This window comes from Oncorhynchus tshawytscha, linkage group LG01 (assembly GCF_018296145.1).
Source record: "Oncorhynchus tshawytscha isolate Ot180627B linkage group LG01, Otsh_v2.0, whole genome shotgun sequence".
Taxonomy (NCBI): Eukaryota; Metazoa; Chordata; class Actinopteri; order Salmoniformes; family Salmonidae; genus Oncorhynchus; species Oncorhynchus tshawytscha.
The window spans coordinates 77,874,881-77,897,366 of NC_056429.1; the positions used below are offsets into that span (position 1 = coordinate 77,874,881).

The 22,486-nt window shown below is 42.2% G+C and overlaps 1 protein-coding gene across 4 annotated transcripts in view; it reads left to right on the plus strand.

Moving 5' to 3' along the window:
* The window catches only part of LOC112257339 (CDP-diacylglycerol--glycerol-3-phosphate 3-phosphatidyltransferase, mitochondrial), a 34,223-nt gene extending 16,691 nt beyond the window's left edge, over nt 1-17,532 (plus strand). For 3 of the 4 annotated variants that reach the window (XM_024430862.2, XM_024430853.2, XM_024430839.2), the window contains exon 10: nt 3,332-3,847. The gene's annotated coding sequence lies outside the window, so the exon portion shown is untranslated. Of the gene's footprint in view, nt 1-3,331; nt 3,848-16,777 lie in introns of those variants that run through there. The other variant, XM_024430845.2, reaches the window with a different exon arrangement.
* Nucleotides 17,533-22,486: the final 4,954 nt, after the last annotated feature.

The following is a 22,486-nucleotide window of genomic DNA, read 5'->3' on the forward strand; positions in this document are numbered from 1 at the left end:
GTGATGTCTACAATGCTTTGAATTAATCCCCACCTTGTAGCTCGCTGTCAATTTCACCACCATAGACAGCGTAAACAGCCAAGTAGAGGACTGTCTGCTGTTCTGCTACGTGTGTGTTTGTCACGTCTCCTCATGACCCACCTGGATAACAGCGCCCGTTTTGCACTCACTATGTGACCCGGGACCTCCAGATGTACAAATTAGCACTGATCGTATCGTTTTGACATCACAATATTTTTGCATTACTGACTGTACTTGCACCAAAACGCCAGTATTTTTCCTTCATAGCTTGTTTCCCATCTTTGTTAATAGGGTGCCAATTTTGTATTCAGCACTTTAAAAAAAAAAATTCTTAACTGATCAAAACTTTAGTTTTCTCATGGCTCTCTCTTGTCCAGCTGCAGCGGACATATGGTTTGGAACATCGCATCGCAGTACAATCACAGTATGGGCTTGCAATGCATATAAAATCATGAGAATCACAATACATATCGTGTCGGCACAAGTATTGTGAGGTCCCTGGCAATCCCAACCCCACTGTGGTATCTGGTAACAGTGCCTTTAGGAAGTATTCATTACCCTAGACTTATTCCACTTTTTTTGTGTTACAGATGGAATTCAAAATTGAATAAATCATTTGTTTCCGGTCTTGCCATAGATTTTCAAGTAGATTTAAGTCAACTAACTCAGCCACTCGCTGTCGTGTAAGCATCTCCAATGTAGATTTGGCCTTGTTTTAGGTTATTGTCCTGCATAAAGGTGAATTCATCGCCCAGTGTCTGTTAGAAAGCTGACACAACCAGGTTTTCCTCTAGGATTGTTGCCTGTGCTTAGCTCTGTTCAGTTTTTTAAATGTATTTTTTTATCCTGTAAAACTCACCATACCCATAACATGATGCACCCACCACTATGCTTGAAAATATGTGTAGTGGTACTCTGTATTGTATTGGATTTGCTGCAAATATATCTGTTTGTCCTGAATATTAAGTGTTAATTGCTTTGCCACATTTTTTACAGTCTTACTTTAGTTCCTTGTTGCAAACAGGATGCATATTTTTGAATATTTTTATTCTGTACAGGCTTCCTTCATTTCACTCTGTCAATTAGGTTAGTATTGTGAAGTAACTGTTTTTTTGATCTATCCTCAATTTTATCCCATCACAGCCATTAAACTCTGTTTTTAAAGTCCCCATTGGCTTCATGGCTTCATCGGCAACTGAGTTAGGAAGGACATCTGAATCTTTGTGGTGACTGGGTGTATTGATATACCATCCAAAGTATAATTAATAACTTCACCATGCTCAAAGGGATATTCGATGTCTCTTCTTTTTTTACCCATTTACCAATGGTTGCCCTTTGCGAGGCATTGGAAAATCTCCCTGGTCTTTGTTGTTGAAGCTGTGTTCAAAATGCCCTGCTCGACTGAGGGACCTTACAATTAGCTGAATGTGTGGGATACAGAGATGAGGTAGTAATTCAAAAATCCTGTTGAACACGTATTGCACACACAAGTTCCGTGAACTCACTGTGACGTGTTAAGCAAATATTTACTCCTGAACTTATTTAGGCTTGACATAACAAAGGGGTTAAACTTATTGACTCAAGACATTTCAGCTTTTCATTGTTAATTCATTTGTAAAACGACAAACAATAATTATATTTCGATATTATTGGGGGGGGGGAGAGTGTAGGCCAGTGACAAAAAATAATCCATTTTAAATTCAGTATGTAACACAACATAATGTGGAAAAAGTCCAGGTGTGAACTTTCTGAAGGCACTGTAAATCTGTGGTTGAAGTATTTAACTGCTATCTGGTGATGTGGCAGAGGAAAAAACAAGCCTCGCTCTAACAATAGCTGAGGCGTTAAAGATAGAACTCCTGAAGATAAGAAAATCTATTGTTACACTGTGCTAACAGTAGGCTGGAAGCCCGCCAATAAACAAACCTCACTTTCCCATTCAAAGGGTTATCACTGAGGTGTGTGTGCTACCCATGATAGTACAGGTTGCCCTCTGAGCTTCCTAAATCAACATCAAATCACATTTTATTTGTCACATACACATGGTTAGCAGATGTTAATGCGAGTGTAGCGAAATGCTTGTGCTTCTAGTTCCGACAATGCAGTAATAACCAACGAGTAATTTAACCTAAGAATTCCACAACTACTACCTTATACACACAAGTGTAAAGGGATAAAGAATATGTACATATAGATGTATCACTCATATGAATGAGTGATGGTACAGAACGACATAGGCAAGATGCAGTAGATGGTATCGAGTACAGTATATACATATGAGATGTGGGGTATGTAAACATAAAAGTGGCATTGTTTAAAGTGGCTAGTGATACATTTTTTACATCAATTTCCATTATTAAAGTGAGCTGGAGTTGAGTCAGTATGTTGGCAGCAGCCACTCAATGTTAGTGGTGGCTGTTTAACAGTCTGATGGCCTTGAGATGGAAGCTGTTTTTCAGTCTCTCGGTCCCTGCTTTGATGCACCTGTACTGACCTCGCCTTCTGGATGATAGCAGGGTGAACAGGCAGTGGCTCGGGTGGTTGTTGTCCTTGATTATCTTTATGGCCTTCCTGTGACATCGGGTGGTGTACGTGTGCTGGAGGGCAGGTAGTTTGCCCCCGGTGATGCGTTGTGCAGATCTCACTACCCTCTGGAGAGCCTTGCGGTTGTGGGCGGAGCAGTTGCCGTACCAGGCGGTGATACAGCCCGACAGGATGCTCTCGATTGTGCATCTGTAGAAGTTTGTGAATGCTTTTGGTGACAAGCCAAATTTCTTCAGCCTCCTGAGGTTGAAGAGGCGCTGCTGCGCCTTCTTCACAACGCGGTCTGTGTTGGTGGACCATTTCAGTTTGTCCGTGATGTGTTCACTGAGGAACTTAACTTACTACCCTCTCCACTACTGTCCCGTCGATGTGGATAGGGGGGTGCTCCCTCTGCTGTTTCCCTAAATCCACAATCATCTCCTTTTGTTTTGTTGAGTGTGAGGTTATTTTCCTGACACCACACTCCGAGGGCCCTCACCTCCTCCCTGTAGGCCGTCTCGTAATTGTTGGTAATCAAGCCTACCACTGTAGTGTCGTCCGCAAACTTGATGATTGAGTAGGAACTGTGGGACCATGAATAAGATGTACTGTGACACATCCTTCTCCCACACACATCCTCTTACCTCACTGTAATCAGCATCACATCCCTCCAATAGACATGGATGACAAGGGTTTTTTGTTTTTTTTAGAAACATTGTTTTTGTTATTTTAAAGTATTTCAGATAAAAGTACTTTAGTCTTTTTTTCTTTTTTTTCTCTCTCTCAGGAAGCAGACTGCGGCCAATACCCACTTGGCAGGCTTCTCCTTGGTCTTGAGGTTGAAGGTCCAGATGGTGGGGCCCCTCATACAGGTCTTGTTGATGGGACACTCCTCGTACACATTCTTGGTCTCCTGATGTTTTGACCGGTACCGCCTTGATGAAGATCGGCATGTTGGGTGTCAGCTCCTTCAGACGAGCGTCCACTATCATCCCCGTCTGGGTGTCCCAGCGCGTCCCTGCACACACACTACCACCCCCAACACACACACACTGTATAAAGGGTTGAACTCTAAACATAGAAACATTTGTCATCACTCCATCCCCTGTGACATCGCCACATTGTGTGTGTGTATCTACAGTGCTGTACAAACAGATCCCTTAGTTTACCAATGCTTGAAATATAGTACTGTTTTTACTGCTGTGTGTTTTCATTGAAATACAAACATTCGCCACATATAGACCAACAGGAGGAACTGTAGCACAGGATGTTTTGTACATTCAATAAACTCATTAGTTCTGTATTGACAGAGTGGAATCTGGTACATGAGTCTGTGACTGTAAATAGCCAGGTGTGTCTGAAATTGAATACACAAGTGTGTGTGTGGAGTGTTGATCCCTGGAGGAGCCTTAAAGTGAAAATCCACTTAAATATAGTTTTCTTCATGATGTGGCTGGTGACACTTTACTTCTTGAAAACTTGACTGCTGACATGCAAAACATTTTGGGACCATATCAACAGTGGACTAATGAAAAAATACCTAAAGATAGTTTTTAAGTGGATTTTCCCTTGAAGGACAATTGAGAGGCGAACTGAAGTTTTTAGTGTTTACTACTCTAACCAGCTCATACACTGAGTCACCCCATAAACTGAACTGGACCATGTGTGGGTGTATGACTATCTTTGTAAACTAAAAGTTTTGAGCCGTGGCGGCCCATCAGAAAAAGGGGAGGACCATCCTCAGTGAATTTCATAAATTGTAAAACGTTGCGTTTTTTTTTCTCTTTTTAGGTAACTATACTAATATATTCATGCCACCAAATATTTGATTAAAACACACTGTTTTGCAATGTTCTACAGTAGCCTCAACAGCACTCTGTAGAGTAGCTCCATAGTGTAGCCAGAGAACAGCTAGCTTCCGTCCGTTGGTTCTCACCCCCTTTCCATAGATTTACCCAGTAATTATGACATCTACCATGTTGGAGGACGTCCTCTTGCAGCATGAACTGACATGTCCACCCAGTCAAAGGATCAGAGAATGAATCTAGTATTGAAAGCATAAGCTACAGCTAGGTAGCACTGCAGTGCATAAAATGTGAGTAGTTGACTCAGAAAGACCATAGTTGAACAGTTAACAAATTCATTTAAAAAATGGAGAAGCAAGAGTGTGTAATTTTTATTTATTTATTTCACTTACCTTAGCTAGCAAATGCAGCTGGCTTAAACAGAAAGGGGAAACCTAGTCAGTTGTACAAGTGAATGCCTTCAACTGAAATGTGTGTAATGCATTTAACCCAACTCCTCAGAATCCTAGAGGTGCGGGGGACTGCCTTAATCGACATCCAGAGGGATGCTATGACTATCCAACACAATACTGGAACTCTTCCAAGTCAAGGTAAGCTTTTGGTTTTATTAATGTATTGCCACCAGGGTTCAACAGTGTAACTGCTTACTGACTATACACTGTAACGTTACTGCATGATTGTAGTGGGTTTACTAACACATTAGTTATTAGCTATGTTGACTAGGATGTTACTTTAGCTAATATGGGGACAATTATGTAGGCTGTGTGTAGCGGTTATGACTTGAGTTGCAAAGGTTTTTTCGCCTGGTCACATACAGCTGATGTGTTAATTGAAGTCAACAAACAAATGCAAAAGGTGAGGGGAGGAGAGGGCATAGAGGCGAGAAGGAATACAAACGTGGCTACTATGAAAGTGAACGGTTTATTCGTGATCAGGGGTGTATTCATTCAGCCGATTCTTTTTGAAAAATGTTTCTTAAACGGAAAATACCTGAATTTGTCCAATAGAAACTCTCATTTGCAACTGTTGGACAATTGATTACATCCTAGATAAGATACAGTTGAAGTCGGAAGTTTACATACACCTTAGCCAAATACATTAGTTTTTCACAATTCCTGACATTTAATCCTAGTAAAGATTCCCTGTTTTAGGTCAGTTAGGATCACCACTTTATTTTAAGAATGTGAAATGTCAGAATAATAGTAGAGTGATTTATTTCAGCTTTTATTTCTTTCATCACATTCCCAGTGGGTCAGAAGTTTACATGCACTCAATTGGTATTTGGTAGCATTGCCTTTAAATTGTTTAACTTAGGTCAAATGTTTCGTGTAGCCTTCCACCAGCTTCCCACAATAAGTTGGGTGAATTTTGGCCCATTCCTCCTGACAGAGCTGGTGTAACTGAGTCAGGTTTGTAGGCCTCCTTGCTTGCACAAGCTTTTTCAGTTCTGCCCATAAATGTTCTATAGGATTGAGGTCTGGGCTTTGTGAAGGCCACTCTAAGACCTTGACTTTGTTGTCCTTAAGACCTTTTGCCACAACTTCGGAAGTGTGCTTGGGGTCATTCTCCATTTGGAAGACCCATTTTTCGACCAAGTTTTAACTTCCTGACCGATGTCTTGGGATGTTTCTTCAATATATCCACATAATTTTCTTTCCTCGTGATGCCATCTATTTTGTGAAGTGCGCCAGTCCTTCCTGCAGCAAAGCACCCCCACAACATGATGCTGCCACCCCTGCACTTCACGGTTGGGGTGGTGTTCTTCGGCTTGCAAGCCTCCCCCTTTTTCCTCCAAACATAACTGGTCATTATGGCCAAACAGTCACTAGAACCAAAAATATTACTCCAGTGCTAGACTCCCTACACTGGCTTCCTGTTAAGGCAAGGGCTCATTTCAAGGTTTTACTGCTAACCTACAAAGCGTTACATGGGCTTGCTCCTACCTATCTTTCCGATTTGGTCCTGCCGTACATACCTACACGTACGCTACGGTAACAAGACGCAGGCAGACAGCTGGAGGCAGGGCTTTCTCCTATAGACCTCAATTTTTTATGGAATGGTCTGCCTACCCATGTGAGAGACGCAGACTCAGTCTCAACCTTCAAGTCTTTACTGAAGACTCATCTCTTCAGTAGGTCCTACGATTGAGTGTAGTCTGGCCCAGGAGTGTGAAGGTGAACGGAAAGGCACTGGAGCAACAAACCGCCCGTGCTGTCTCTGCCTGGCTGGTTCCCCTCTCTCCACTGGGATTCTCTGCCTCTATCCCTATTACAGGGGCTGAGTCACTGGCTTACTGGTGCTCTTCCATGCCGTTCCTAGGAGGGGTGCGTCACTTGAGCACGTTGAGTCACTGACGTGGTCTTCCTGTCTGGGTTGGCACCCCCTCCCCCTTGGGTTGTGCCGTGGCAGAGGGCTTTGTGGGCTATACATGGCCTTTTCTCAGGATGGTAAATTGGTGGTTGAAGATATCCCTCTAGTGTTGTGGGGGCTGTGCTTTGGCAAAGTGGGTGAGGTTATATCCTGCCTGTTTGGCCCTGTCCGGGGGTATCATAGGATGGGGCCACTTTCTCCTGACCCCTCCTGTCTCAGCCTCCAGTATTTATGCTGCAGTAGTTTATGTGTCGGGCCCTAGGATCATGCCTCAGGACTACCTGGCATGATGACTACTTGTTGTCCTCATTCCACCTGGCCGTGCTGCTGATCCAGTTTCAACTGTTCTGCCTGCAGCTATGGAACCCGTACCTGTTCACTGTGATTACTGTTATTAGACCATGCTGGTCATTTATGAACATTTTAACAGCTTGGCCATGTTCTGTTATAATCTCCACCCGGCACAGCCAGAAGAGGACTGGCCACCCCTCATAGCCTGGGTCCTCTCTAGGTTTCTTCCTAGGTTTTGGCCTTTCTAGGGAGTTTTTCCTAGCCACTGAGCTTCTACACCTGCATTGCTTGCTGTTTGGGGTTTTAGGCTGGGTTTCTGTACAGCACTTTGATATATCAGCTGATGTAAGAAGGGCTATATAAATACATTTGATTTTATTATCTGTTGTCTTCTGTTGTCTTAGCTAGCTCTCCCAATCAACACCTGTGATTGCTTTATGCCTCGCTTTATGTCTCAATTGTCAAAATGTCTTGTACACTGTTCTTGAGGATAGTTATCATTGTTTTAGTTTACTGCGGAGCCACTAGTCCCACTCAACTTGCCTCAGATACCTCCTTTGTCCCACCTCCCACACATGCGGTGACTTCACCCAGCATAACTAGCCCATCCAGAGATGCAACCTCTCATCATCACTCGGTGCCTGGGCTTACCTCCACAGTACCCGCACCCCACCATACCCCTGTCTGTGCATCATGCCTTGAATCTATTCTACTACACCCAGAAATCTGCTCATTTTATTCTCTGTCCCCAACACACTAGACATCCAGTTCTGAAAGCCTTCAGCCATACCCTCATCCTACTCCTCTGTTCCGCAGGTGATGTGGAGGTTAACCCACGCCCTGCGTGTCCCCAGGCACTCTCATTTGTTGACTTCTGTAACCGAATAAGACTTGGTTTCATGCATGTTAACCTCTCTGCGAGTAATGCTAGTTTCCTGAATTTCCGCCTGTCTGACGTGCCTAAAGTAAACTGCCTGTTACTCAGGCCAGAAGCTAGGATATGCATATAATTGGTAGAATTGGATAGAAAACACTCTAAAGTTTCTAAAACTGTTAAAATAATGTCTGACTATAACAGAACTGATATAGCAGGTGAAAACCCGAGGAAAATTGCTCCCGAAAATGTAGTGACCGCATTTTCCGGTCGATTTCTCAGCCAAACATGAAGAACAAACGGAGCTATTTCGCCTACAAAAATGATCTTTTTGGAAAAAAGGAACATTTGCTATCTAACTGGGAGTCTCCTGAGTGAAAACATCCAAAGTTCTTCAAAGGTAAATGATTTAATTTGATTGCTTTTCTTAATTTTTCTTATTTATGTTGCCTGCCGCTAGCAGAGCCTAGCATAGCATTATGCCATGATAAACTTACACAAATGCTTGTCTAGCGTTGGCTGTAAAGCATATTTTGAAAATCTGAGATGACAAGGTGATTAACAAAAGGTTAAGCTGTGTCTCAATATATTTCATTTGTGATTTTCATGAATAGGAAGATTTTCTAGGAAGATTTATGTCCGCTGTGTTATGCTAATTCGTTTGCGGTGATGATTACGCTCCCGGATCTGGGTTTGAGAGTCGCAATAAGTAATGGTGACATTGTCTGATTTATTTACAATTCAAAACACGTAACCAGCATGGCTACCACAGCATTCTGCAGCAATACGCCATCCCATCTGGTTTGCACTTAGTCCCACTATCATTTGTTTTTCACAGGACAATGACGCAACACCTCCAGGTTGTGTAAGGGCTATTTGACCAAGGAGAGTGATGGAGTGCTGCATCAGATGACCTGGCCTCCACAGTCATCCGACCTCAACCCAATTGAGATGGTTTGGGATGAGTTGGACCGCAGAGTGAAGGAGAGATTGAGAGTGAAGGAAAAGCAGCCAACGTGCTCAGCATTCCAGGTGAAGCTGGTTGAGAGAATGCCAAGAGTGTGCAAAGCTGTCAAGGCAAAGGAAGACTACTTTGAAGAATCTAAAATATATTTTAGTATTTTTAACACTTTTTTAAGTTACTGCATGGTTCCATGTGTTATTTCATAGTTTTCATGTCTTCACTATTATTTGACAATGTAGAAAATAGTCAAATTCAGAACATCCCTTGAATGAGTACGTTTGTCCAAACTTTTGACTAGTACTCTAATATACAGTGCATTCTGAAAGTATTCAGACCCCTTGACTTTTCACATTTTGTTACTTTACAACCTTATTCTATAATTGTTTAAATAGCTTTTTCCCCTCATCGATCTCCACATAGTACCCCATAATGACAAAACGAAAACAGGTTTTTATAGAAATGTTTGCAAATGTATTAAAAATAATAACAGAAATACCTTATTTACATAAGTCATACCCTTCGCTATGAGACACAAAATTGAGCTCGGGTGCATCCTGTTTTCATTGATCATCCTTGAGATATTTCTACAAATTGATTGGAGTCCACCTGTGGTAAATTCAAATAATTGGACATGATTTGGAAAGGCACACACCTGTCTATTTAAGTTCCCACAGTTGACAGTGCAAAAACCAAGCCATAAGGTCAATGGAAGTGTCCGTAGAGCTCCGAGACAGGATTGTGGAGAAGGGTACCAAAACATGTCTTCAGCATTGAAGGTCCCCAAGAACAAAGTGGCCTTCATCATTCTTAAATTAAGTTTGGAACCACCAAGATTCTTCCTAGAACTGGCCACCCAGCCAAACTGAGCACTCAGGGGAGAAGGGCCTTGGTCAGGGAGGTGACCAAGAGCCCGATGGTCACTCTGACAGAGCTCCAGAGTTCCTCTTTTGAGATGGGGGAAGCTTCCCAAAGGACAACCATCTCTACAACCCTCCAAATATCTGACCTTTTATGTAGAGTGGCCAGACGGAAGCCACTTTTAAATAAAAGGCATATGACAGCCTGCTTGGAGTTTGTCAAAAGGCACCTAAAGGACTCTCAGACCATGAGAAACAAGATTATCTGGTCTGATGAAACCAAGATGGATCTCTTTGGCCTAAATGCCAAGCGTAATGTCTGGAGGAAACCTCGTACCATCCCTACAGTGAAGCATGGTGGTGGCAGCATCATGCTGTGGGGTGTTTTTTAACGGCAGGGACTGGGAGACTAGTCAGGATCGAGGGAAAGATTAACGGAGCAAGTACAGCAAGTACAGAGAAATCAATGAAAACCTGCTCCAGATTTCTCTGTACTTTGCTCCGTTCATCTTTCCCTCAAGCCTGACCAGTCTCCCAGTCCCTGCCACTGAAAAATATCCCCACAGCATGATACTGCCACCACCATGTTTCACCGTAGGCATGGTGTCAGGTTTCCTCCAGACATATGCACAAATGTCAAAAAAATTGTTTTTGCTTTATTATTCTGGGGTACTGTGTGTAGATTGATGGGGGGGAACGATTTTAGAATAAGGCTGTAACGTAACAAAATCTGGAGAAAGTCAAGGGATCTGAATACTTTTCCAAATTCACTGTATATAAAAAAATATAAATGCAACATGCAACAATTTTAAAAGATTTTACTGAGTTACAGTTCATTTAAGAAAATCAGTCAATTGAAATACATTTGTTATACCCTAATCTATGGATTTCAGATGACTGGGAATACAGATGCATCTGTTGGTCACAGATACCTTTAAAAATGGTAAGGGGCGTGGATCAGACAACCAGTCAATTTCTGGTGTGACCACCATTTGCCTCATGTAACGTGACACAGGCTGTTGATTGTGGAATGTTGTGCCACTCCTCTTCAATGGATGTGTGAAGTTTCTGGATATTGCCGGGAACTGGAACATGCTGTCGTACACTTTGGTCCAAAGCATTCTAAACATGCTCAATGGGTGTCATGTCTGGTGAGTATGCAAGCCATGGAAGAACTGGGACATTTTCAGTTTCCAGAAATTGTGTATAGATCCTTGTGACATGGGGCGTGCATTATCATGCTGAAACATGAGGCGATGGCGGTGGATGAAGGACACGACAATTGGCCTCAGGATCTCGTCAAAGTATTTCTGTGCATTCAGATTGCCTTCGAATGCACTTTGGTGAACTTTGTTCACAATGTTGACCTTGCAAACGGCTCGCCCACACGATGCCATACGCGTGGTCTGCAGTTGTGAGGCCGATTGGACGTACTGCGAAACTCTAAAATGCAATTGAGGTCGCTTATTGCAGAGAAATTAACATTAAATTCTCTGTCCACAGCTCTGGTGGACATTCCTGCAGTCAGCATGCCAATTGGACACTCCCTCAAAACGTGAGACATCTGTGGTATTATGTTGTGTGACAAAACTGCACATTTTAAAGTGGCCTCTTATTGTCCACAGCACAAGGTGCAGCTGTGTAATCATAATTCTGTGGAATCAGCTTCTTGATATGTCACACCTGTCAGGGGGATTATCTTGGCAGAGAAATGCTCACAAACAGGGATGTAATCAAATTTGTGCACAAAATTTGAGAGAAATAAGCTTTCTGGGATCTTTTATTTCAGCTCATGAAACAACACTATATTTGTGTGTGTGAGAGTAAACTCAGCAAGAACAGAAACGTCATCTCACTGTCAACTGTTTATTTTCAGCAAACTTAACGTGTAAATATTTGTGTGAACATAAGATTCAACAACTGAGACATAAACTGAACAAGTTCCACAGACGTGACTAACATAAATGGAATAATGTGTCCCTGAACAAAGGGGAGCTCAAAATCAAAAGTAACAGTCAGTATCTGGTGTTGCCACCAGCTGCATTAAGTACTGCAGTGCATCTCCTCCTCATGGACTGCACCAGATTTGCCAGTTCTTGCTGTGAGATGTTACCCCACTCTCCCACCACGGCACCTGCAAGTTCCCGGACATTTCTGGGGGGAATGGCCGAGCCCTCACCCTCCGATCCAACAGGTCCCAGACGTGCTAAATAGGATTGAGATCCGGGCTCGTCGCTGGCCATGGCAGAACACAGACATTCCTGTCTTGTAGGAAATCACGCACAGAACGAGCAGTATGGCTAGTGGCATTGTCATGCTGGAGTGTCATGTCAGGAAGGGTACCACATAAGGGAGGAGGATGGCTTCCCTGTAACATAGGTAACGTTGTTGCCGGTGATGTCTGGTGGACTGCCTTACAACAGGCCTACACGCCCTCAGTCCAGCCTCTCTCAGCCTATTGCTGACAGTCTGAGCACTGATGGAGGGATTGTGCGTTCCTGGTGTAACTCGGGCAGTTGTTGTTGCCATTCTGTACCTGTCCCGCTGGTGTAATGTTCGGATGTACCGATCCTGTGCAGGTGTCGTTTCACATGGTCTGTCACTGCGAGGACGACCAGATGTCCGTCCTGTCTCCCTGTAGCTCTGTCTTAGGCATCTCACAGTACAGACATTGCAATTCATTGCCCTGGCTACATCTGCAGTCCTCATACCTCCTTGCAGCATGCCTAAGGCACATTCACTCAGATGAACAGGGACCATGGGCATCTTTCTTTTAGTGTGTTTCAGAGTCAGTAGAAAGGCCTCTTTAGTGTCCTAAGTTTTCATAACTGTGACCTTAATTGCCTACCGTCTATCTGCAAGCTGTTAGTGTCTTAACAACCATTCCACAGGTTCATGTTCATACATTTTTTATGGTTCATTGAACAAGCATGGGAAACGGTGTTTAAACCCTATACAATGAGGATTTGTGAAGTTATTTGGATTTTTACGAATTATCTTTGAAAGACAGGGTCATGAAAAAGGGGAACTTTTTTTTTGTGCCTAGTTTGTATATATTGTGTATATTATACAGTGCTGTGAAAAAGTATTTGCCCCTTCCCTGATTTCTTATTTTTTTGTACATTTCTCACACTTAAATGTTTCAGGTCATCAAACAAATGTTAATATTACACAAAGATAACCCAAGTAAACACAAAGTGCAGTTTTTAAGTGATCATTTTATTTGTCTCATCGCGCACAAGCGACTCCTGTGGCGGGCCGTGCGCGGTGTTTCCTCCGACACATTGTTGCGGCTGGCTTCCAGGTTGGATGCGTGTTGTGATAAGAAGCAGTGCGGTTTGGTTGGGTTGTATATCGGAGGACGCATGACTTTCAACCTTCGTCTCTCCCGAGCCCGTACGGGAGTTGTAGCGATGAGACAAGATAATAGCTACTAATAATTGGATACCACGAAATTGGTGAGAAAAAAAGGGGGTAAAATAAAAAAAATTGAACCTGTCTGACAAAGTGAAGTAGACCAAAAGATCTCAAGAAGCAAGACAATCATGCCGTGATCCAAAGAAATTCAGGAACAGACGAGAAACAAAGTAATTGACTTCTATCAGTCTGGAAAGGGTTACAAAGCCATTTCTAAAGCTTTGTGACTCCAGCGAACCACGGTGAGAGCCATTATCCACAAATGGAGAAAATGTGGAACAGTGGTGAACCTTCCCAGGAGTGGCCGGCCTACCAAAATTACCCCAAGAGCGCAGCGACAACTCATCCAAGAGGTCACAAAAGAACCCACAACAACATCTAAAGAACTGCAGGCTTCACTTGCCTCAGTTAAGGTCAGTGTTCATGACTCAACCATAAGAAAGAGACTGGGCAAAAATGTTATCCATAGCAGAGTTCCAAGGCGAAAACCACTGCTGACCAAAAATAACATCTAGGCTCGTCTCACTTTTGGCTAAAAACATCTTGATGATCCCCAAGACCTTTGGGAAAATATTCTGTGGACTGACGAGACAAAAATTGAACTGTTTGGAAGGTGTATGTCCCGTTACATCTGGCATAAAAGTAACACAGCATTTCAGAAAAAGAACATCAATACCAACAGTCAAATATGGTGTTGGTAGTGTGATGGTCTGGGGCTGCTTTGCAGCTTCAGGACCTGAACGACTTGCTGTGATTGATGGAACCATGAATTCTGCTCTTCCAAAAATCCTGAAGGAGAATATCCGGCCATCAGTTTGTGACCTCAAGCTGAAGCGCACTTGGGTTCTGCAGCAGGACAATGATCCAAAACACACCAGCAAGTCCACCTCTGAATGGCTTAAAAATGACGGTTTTGGAGTGGCCTAGTCAATGTCTGAACTTTAATCCGATTGAGTTGCTGTGGCGTGACATTAAAAAGGTGGTTCATGCTCAAACCCTCCAATGTGGCTGAATTAAAACAATTCTGCGAAGAATAGTGGGTCAAAATTCCTCCACAGGGATGTGAAAGACTCATTGCCAGTTATCGCAAACACTTGATTGCAGTTGTTGCTGCTGAGGATGGCATAACCAGTTATTCGGTTTGGCGGGTAATTACTTTTTCACATAGGGCCAAGAAGGTTCATATGGCTTTTTCCCCTTAATAAATAAAATCATCACTTATCTGCATTTTGTGTTTACTTGGGTTATCTTTGTGTAATATATACATTTGTTTGATCTGGAACATTGAAGTGTGACACATGTGCAAAAAAATAAGATATCAGGAAGGGGGAAAATACTTTTTCACAGCACTGTATATACACTGAGTGTACAAAACATTTAAGGACACCTGCTCCTTCCATGAAAAGATTTGGTATGGGTACCCAGATTCTCAAAACGTTCTACAGCTGCACCATCGAGAGCAGCCTGACCGTTTGTATCACCGCCTGGTGTGGCAACCGCTTAGCATCTGACCATAAGGCGCGACAGAGGGTAGTGCGTACGGCCAAGTACATGACTAGCTTCCTGACATCCAGGACCTATATACTAGGCTGTGTCAGAGGAAGGCCCAAAAAATTGTCAGACACCAGTCACCCAAATCATAGACTGTTTTCTCTGCAACCTCATGGCAAGCGGTACCGCAGCGCCAAGTCTAGGACCAAAAGGCTCCTTAACAGCTTCCCCCCCAAGCCATAAGACTGCTCAAATATTAATCACATGGCCACCTGGACTATTTCCTTTCTTTTTACACTGCTGCTACTCACTGTTTATTATCTATGCATAGTCACTTTACAAATGACCTTGACTAACCGCACATTGACCCGGTACCGCTTTTTTTCCCACTTGAGTATTTTCTTAACTCCATTTCTTCAGTCAGTGTAGATAAAGGGGAGAAGACTGGTTAAAGAAGGAGTTTTAGTCATTGAGACAATTGAGACATTGATTGTGTCTGTGTGACATTCAGAGGGTGAATGGACAAGACAAAATATTTAAGTGCCTTTGAACGGGGTATGGTAGTAGGTGCCAGACGCACCTGTTTGAGTGTGTCAAGAACTGCAACGCTGCTGAGTTTTTCATCCTGAACAGTTTCCCTGTGTATGAAGAATGGTCCACCACCAAAAGGATATCCATCTAACTTGACAACTGTGGGAAGCATTGGAGGCAACACTGGCCAGCATCCCTGTTGAACACTTTAAACACTTTGTAGAGACCATGCCCTGATGAATTGAGGCTGTTCTGAGGGCAAAAGGGGTAGAAACTTAATATTAGGAAGGTGTTCCTCATGGGTTTTTTTTACACTCAGTATATGTGTTGAGCTTTAAAGATTGTTTGTTTATTTGTATGTTTTGGGCTTTAGCTGAGATCTTTCTTTACAGAGTCAAGTATATTTGTCCAGGCATCAATTGTCCCTTGACAAGCACTATTCATTCTCGCTGTCGATAATGATAATGTTATAACTTCTAATAGTAACTGTATCCACTGGCGGATTGGGAGAGAGTGAGGTGATTGCCATCTAAGAGCCAACATTTTTTTTTCAGCAGTGCTGCCTGCCAGTAGTAATTGTCTCTGATTAATTGAGAGATTCAATGAGTTATCATCGTTAAGTAACATAACAGATGCAACGCATTGAATATTTACATTCATGCACTTCAAAATTAACTTTGTCCTAGAAGAATTTAACTGCAGGGTAGTCCCACATCATATTAAGGAATGTGCCTGCCTTATTTACGGGACACAATGAACAGTTGGGAGTTGGGGCAAATTTAATCGTAAAACTTTTCCTTGGTGTTAAGTACAGTCTGTGAACAAATGTAAAATGTATAAATTGATGGTTCGGCTTACGGGATGCCAAGGTCATATTTTTCCATATTCCGTTCCAGTTAAAGGGTTGTTCAGATCCACTTAGATCTGTGGACCATACTTTTTTTTAAATTGCTAGCTCAGAATTAGAGCTTTCCAAAAGTCATTTATATATTATGGAGATCAGTCCTTTCAGGATCCCAGATAAAAAAATATATATAAATAAAAGAGAAACTTGGTTTATATAAGGCTATGGTTGTAGTTGAAGTACTTAGCTGCAATCTGGTGATCTGGCAGAGGAAAACAACACTAGCTCTAACAATAGCTAAGGCATTAAAGATAGATCTTATCTACAGGAGTTCTATTGTTACACTGTGCTAACAGTAGGCTGGAAGCTCGCCAATAAACAAATCTCACTTTCCCATTCAAAGGGTTATCACTGTGTGTGTGTGTGTGCGCAATTGTGCATGCAGGCAGGTGTGTACTGTGCAGTGCCTCTGTGTGTTCTAGCCATGCTGGTACAGGTTGCCCTCTAGTGGAGATTATAGGAACAGTGAGAAAGATGCACTGTGATAGTGGAGTTTTTTCATGCTTTCCAAGCTCAACACACTTCTTTCTCCCCCCTACACATCCTCTTACCTCACTGATAACTGTAATCAGCATCACATCCCTCCAATAGACATGTATGACATAAATATTTATATTATTATTATTTTTTTAGCAACATTGATGTTTTTGTTATTTAAAGTATTTCAGATGAAAGTACTTAAGTCTGTTTTTGTTTTTCTCTCTCTCCTCTCTATTGCACACTGAGCAGGAAGCAGACTGTGGCCAATACCCACTTGGCAGGCTTCTCCTTGGTCTTGAGGTTGAAGGTCCAGATGGTGGGGCCCCTCATACAGGTCTTGTTGATGGGACACTCCTCGTACACATTCTTGGTCTCCTGGTGTTCCACCGGTACCACCTTGATGAAGATCGGCATGTTGGGTGTCAGCTCCTTTAGACAAGCGTCCCCTATCATCCCCGTCTGGGTGTCCCAGCGCGCCCCTGCACACACACACACACTGTATAAAGGGTTGAACTCTAAACATAGAAACATTTGTCATCACTCCAACCCCTGTGACATCGCCACATTGTGTGTTTGTGTGTATCTACAGTGCTGTACAAACAGATCCCTTAGTTTACCAATGCTTGAAATATAGTACTGTTTTTACTGCTGTGTGTTTTCATTGAAATACAAACATTCGCCACATATAGACCAACAGGAGGAACTGTAGCACAGGATGTTTTGTACATTCAATCAATTCTCATTTGTTCTGTATTGACATATTGGAATCTGGTACATGAGTCTGTGACTGTAAATAGCCAGGTGTGTGTCTGAGGGGGAATACACTAACGTGTGTGTGTGTGTGTGTGTGTGTGAAGGTGACTAGACAAACAGGTGTGTACAGCTGTGTATGGAGTATTTGCATCATCTTGATTATTTGGTCGGTGAAACTTTGCTTCTTGAAAGTCCAATATCTTGAAAACTTGACTGCTGACAATGCAAAACATTTTGGGACTGTATCAACAGCGGACTAATAAAAAAAATATTTAAAAAATATTGAATTTGTGATGCATTGTCACACACATACACACACGGTCTCATACCTTGAGTCCGAGGCTGAGCTCTTTCAGAGAGCGCGTGATCTCCTTGGTGAGGAGGTTCTTCTCACACTCCTGGAAGGCCACAATGATGTAGGGAGTTCTCTCCTCCACCTTACCCATGACCTCTATCATGTTGAAACCATCTGGCAGTTTCTCCAAGATCTCATCCAAGATGCCCTTCAGTGAAACATAAGATATTACAGTATTCAATGTCCCATTGGTAGGATAGTCTTGTTCATAAATCATCCATTTTGTTTTCCAATGATTGCACGTTGGCCAATAGAACAGATGGTAGTGGAGGTTTACTCACTCGCCAACGAATTCTCAGAAGGCAACCCGACCTCCGCCCCCTTTTTCTCCGTCATTTCTTTTTGGGCCCGTTCCCAACAAAGCCGTATATCCGTCGCATAGGACTCGTTAAAGAAAAAAAATGTGTCCAGTTTGAGGAGAGTAATCTCTGTTCTGATGTCCAGAAGTTATTTTTGGTCATAAGAGATGGTAGCAGCAACATTTTGTTCAAAATAAGTAAAAAAATAAGTTACAAACATTGCGAAAAAACTAACGAAATAGCATAGTTGGTTAGGAGCCTGTAAAACGGCAGCCATCCCCTCTGGCGCCATTCAACCCTGGCGTGGGTGAAGGCTCAGCTGACATATGCACACGATAGTTGTCATGGCTACCCATGCTGTAGCGCTCCACTAGTTTATCCATGCTGCCCAGCCACTTGGCCACCAGGTGGATGTTCTACAAAATAGAGGGTTTATTGTTTAATACCTGGCAAATAGTCTATACTGTATAGTTAGTATATAATTACTCTATATGAGGTTGTAATTGTAGTTTAATAACAACCAGAGCCAGATAAAGCATTTGGCAAAAATATCCTTCATGTTGGCACAAAATATTCCATGACAATGGTTGCATCCCAAATGGCACCCCTATTCCCTGTAAAGTGGAATAGGGTGTAATTTGATATGCAGAAAGTAACTTGCTGGCTGTTCAAACTCCAGCCTGTCAGTAGAAAGTAAATGGTTCCCATACAGACAGTGTACCTGCAGTATAACCCAGTGTCCTCCTCTACACTCTTAGGAAAAAAAGGTGCCAAGTAGAACCATACAGGGTTCTTCGGTTTGTCCCCATAGGAGAACCCTTTTTGGTGCTGGGTAGAACCCTTTGCAGAGGGTTCCATCTAGAGCCTTCTATGAAGGGTTCTACCAAGAAACATTTCATAATCTGAAGGTTTTTCCTAGAATTGTCTCTGAAGGGTTTTACCAAGAACCCTTATCTTTGGAGGGTTCTTCCTAAAACCCTCTATGAATGGTTTCACCAGCCTTATTAGCCTTTAAAATGGTATTATGCATGACAATACATTACATATATCACAAAGGCTTTCTTTGAGGGCCTATTTATACTCTAGGAATATCCTGGTTTACAGGCCACATCAGGCCTGCAATTCACATTATGCTGGCTTGCAAATTGATGTGTAATTCCCATTGGATTCCAGCCGGAGTTAGAATATCCAAGTGGAATTGTTAATCACCTACATTCAGAATGATTGGCAGGGTAGGAAACACTGAATAAAGAGACTACCTCAATCATCTAAACTTGAACAACCATCTCAGTAACGGGTGCAATAAATCCAACAGATTGGATTAGTTTAGAAAGCTGTATGTTATTTATCTTTGTCTAGCATCAAATGTATTAACCAATACATGTAAATGCAAAAACACATATTACAGTAAAACAAACAATTCTGAAAATCTCCCTGCAGTAAAGCATGCTGGGAAATATTATATACCCTTCTTGCCTTCCAAAGAATCATCAAAGTACCCTTTCTTCCAAAAACGGTTCTGATGTTGAAGGTTCTTGGTAGAACCCTTTGTATTTCAAAGAACCGTTGTCTTCCAAAAACGGATCTTCTGATCAAAAACGGTTCGTGGTAGAATCCTATCCTGCTGCAAAGAACCCTTTTTTCTAAGAGTGTGGCCGCTATGTCTAGAGCAGCCTCCGCCACGACAGACAGGGTTCAAAGTGCTATAGTGTGTGTGTGTAACAACACGTGCACTACTTTCAGAATCATATCTCTACCAGGCATGTGTTTCCATGATCCAATCTTAGCTTGTTTCCTAATTTAGTTATCGTGCAAATTTAGAAAGGCTGTTTGGAGAAATGTCATGACAGCTGCTGTCCATGGAAATGTATTGAGCTCTGATCTTTGCCATTGATCGCTTCTGTGATAGCAAAGCCCATAGAAGGCTTTCCCATCTAGTGACAAGTGGGCTCTCTATACATCTCTATGGGTCCATGTCAGTGGCGACCCGTCATTTTTCTTGTGCCTGTTTTGCATGTTATTTTGGCATTAAACCTGTTAGTGATCCCTTTGCGCGCCAATCCTGTTAGCGGGATTGATTTGACAACATCCAGTGAAATTGCAGAGTGCCAAATTCAAACTACAGAAATATCAATATTCAAGATTCACGAAAATATAAGTGTAATACATCAAAATAAAGCTTAACTACTTGTTAATCCAGCCGCAGTGTCAGATATCAAATAGGCTTTACGGCGAAAGCAGACCATGCGATTATCTGAGGACAGCGCCCCGCATACGAACACATGAAAATCAAGTCAGAAATAACAATATAATAAATGCCTTACCTTTGAAGATCTTCTTCTGTTGGCACTCCAAAATGTCCCAGAAACATCACAAATGGTCCTTTTGTTCGATAATGTCCTTCATTATATCCCCAAAATGTCAATTTATTTGGCACTTTGATTCAGAAATGCACCGGTTCCAACTCGCCCAACATGACTACAAAGTATCTAATAAATTATCTGTAAACTTGGTCCAAACATTTCAAACAGCATTCCTAGGTTGGCAACCTCAGGTATCCTAAAATGTAAATAATCAATAACATTTGAGACAGGATAAACTGTTTCCAATACCGGATTTAAAACAACATGAAGTGCGTTCCAGTTCACGCACACTAAACAGTAGAATCCATCTGGAGTGACACTTACAAAGAACAGCCGTACTTCTTCATTTCTCAAAAGAAAGACTGTTGACATCTAGTGGAAGCCATAGGAACTGCAACCTGGTTCCTATTAAATTTACTGCCCCCTATCCCTAAGAAGTTTTGCCTGTTATTTTGGCATTAATACGTGTCACATATCAGTTTGCAAACAATGTAAAAAAATATATATAATTGAGTTAATAAAGCTGCATACAAACGTGGTCTCTTTTTTGCTTTCTTGAGTAAGGCAGCTCCAAAATGTAGGTGTTTCAGCCTAGCTCAGTGCTTTCTGTGGTGGTGGGGCAGCCAGCGGAAATAAGGAGCGTAGGGGTTGGTAATGTTCTCTAGTTGCACCGTGATTGGCTCAGTGTTCTGTCACTCATCGGGACACTACATGAGCGAAAGAATCTACAGGGAGAGCTCGTAAATTCAAGCCCCTTGGGTGCTGCCATAGAGTTACATTAGAAGTGCCCATCCAAGAAGGCTTAAGGTCATTGGGCACAGATAAAGTGACGTAAAATCACATTATATCTACCGTAGCTTTGATTGGACTGATCATGTCAACATCAAACTTTCAAAATCTTAGCTAGTAAGCTAGCAGTCATCATCATGAATCAAGTTGACAATCTACTGGCAAATCATTTTCAGTCCTCGTCATATGAAGATAAAGATAAATAAATTATAGATAAAACGTATCTGTACTCATCGGCCATTGGACATAAACATTACACAACAAGTAGGAAATCGCAAATTCAACAATGAGTGGTTTGGAAGGAATCAGTGGCTAATTGCAATTCTAGTCATCATTAGCCTGCTATTCAGTGGAGTGGGTGTGTAGTCCAAGTCTGGGTTTAAGGGTCCCTTTCCAAGCTTAAAAGGATAAACATTCAACATTGGCCAGGCTGTCAATCCAGCATGACTTCTACCGTGTTCAAAACAACTGGAAACTCGAAATCTGGTAAATCTCAGACTTCAGTGAGTTCAAGACAACTGGGAACTTAGGGGGAAAAAAACTTTTTGAATGGTCATCCAACTCAGAATTGCAAGTTGGGAACTCTGCCTTTTTCTAGAGCTTCAACCTGAATATCACTGACCTATTGATTCAACCAGTTTTTTTTATTTTAGTTCCCAGTTGGCTTGAAAGCACCATAAATCCAGAGAATGCCAGACTTTGATGACAAAGTTTGGTGACAACATTTACCCATGAAGGACCGCCGCACCACCTTCCTGTTCAAGTAAGCACAGCACAAGGTGAGTCCCAAAATGTATTGTATGCTGCTGCATAAATTATGTAATATGTTAGGGAGTTATGTTTACTGTAGCTAAGAAAGTAATACTAAGTGTATGTTGTGTAGTAAGCTGTTAGTAGCCCATGTGCCTCACCCTAATAATTTGGTTCCTTTTCCCCTCATAACTCCCCTTACTGTTCTGACTGGGTGGTGCACATGTAGCGAATATTGGAAGAGCTTTTATTGCCTACTTATATGCCCCCTTTTATTTATCCAATGGTTCTGACTTGTTGTACAGGGAGAACACCATAAGAACGGCCCATGTTCTGAATTCTGTCGCTGTACATTTCAAAGGTGCTGAACAAATAGTTACATTGACTATGTCCGTCCTAGCTCGCTCATTGTCTTAATCGAAATTATGGATTGCCTCTTATCCGCTAGTCATCCCCTTATGCCATAGTTTGTACATATCAATTGTCAGCAGAGCCCACATTTGCTTAACCAAATCAGCCATATCAACAATTTTTTTAAAGGCAGTAAATGAGGCTGAATGAACTGTTTCGCTGCCAGACAAGCCTCCGCTCATAGCCAGGTGTAGCAGTGGTAAGGTGTTGGAACTGCTGTTGGGACTCTGCTGTTGGG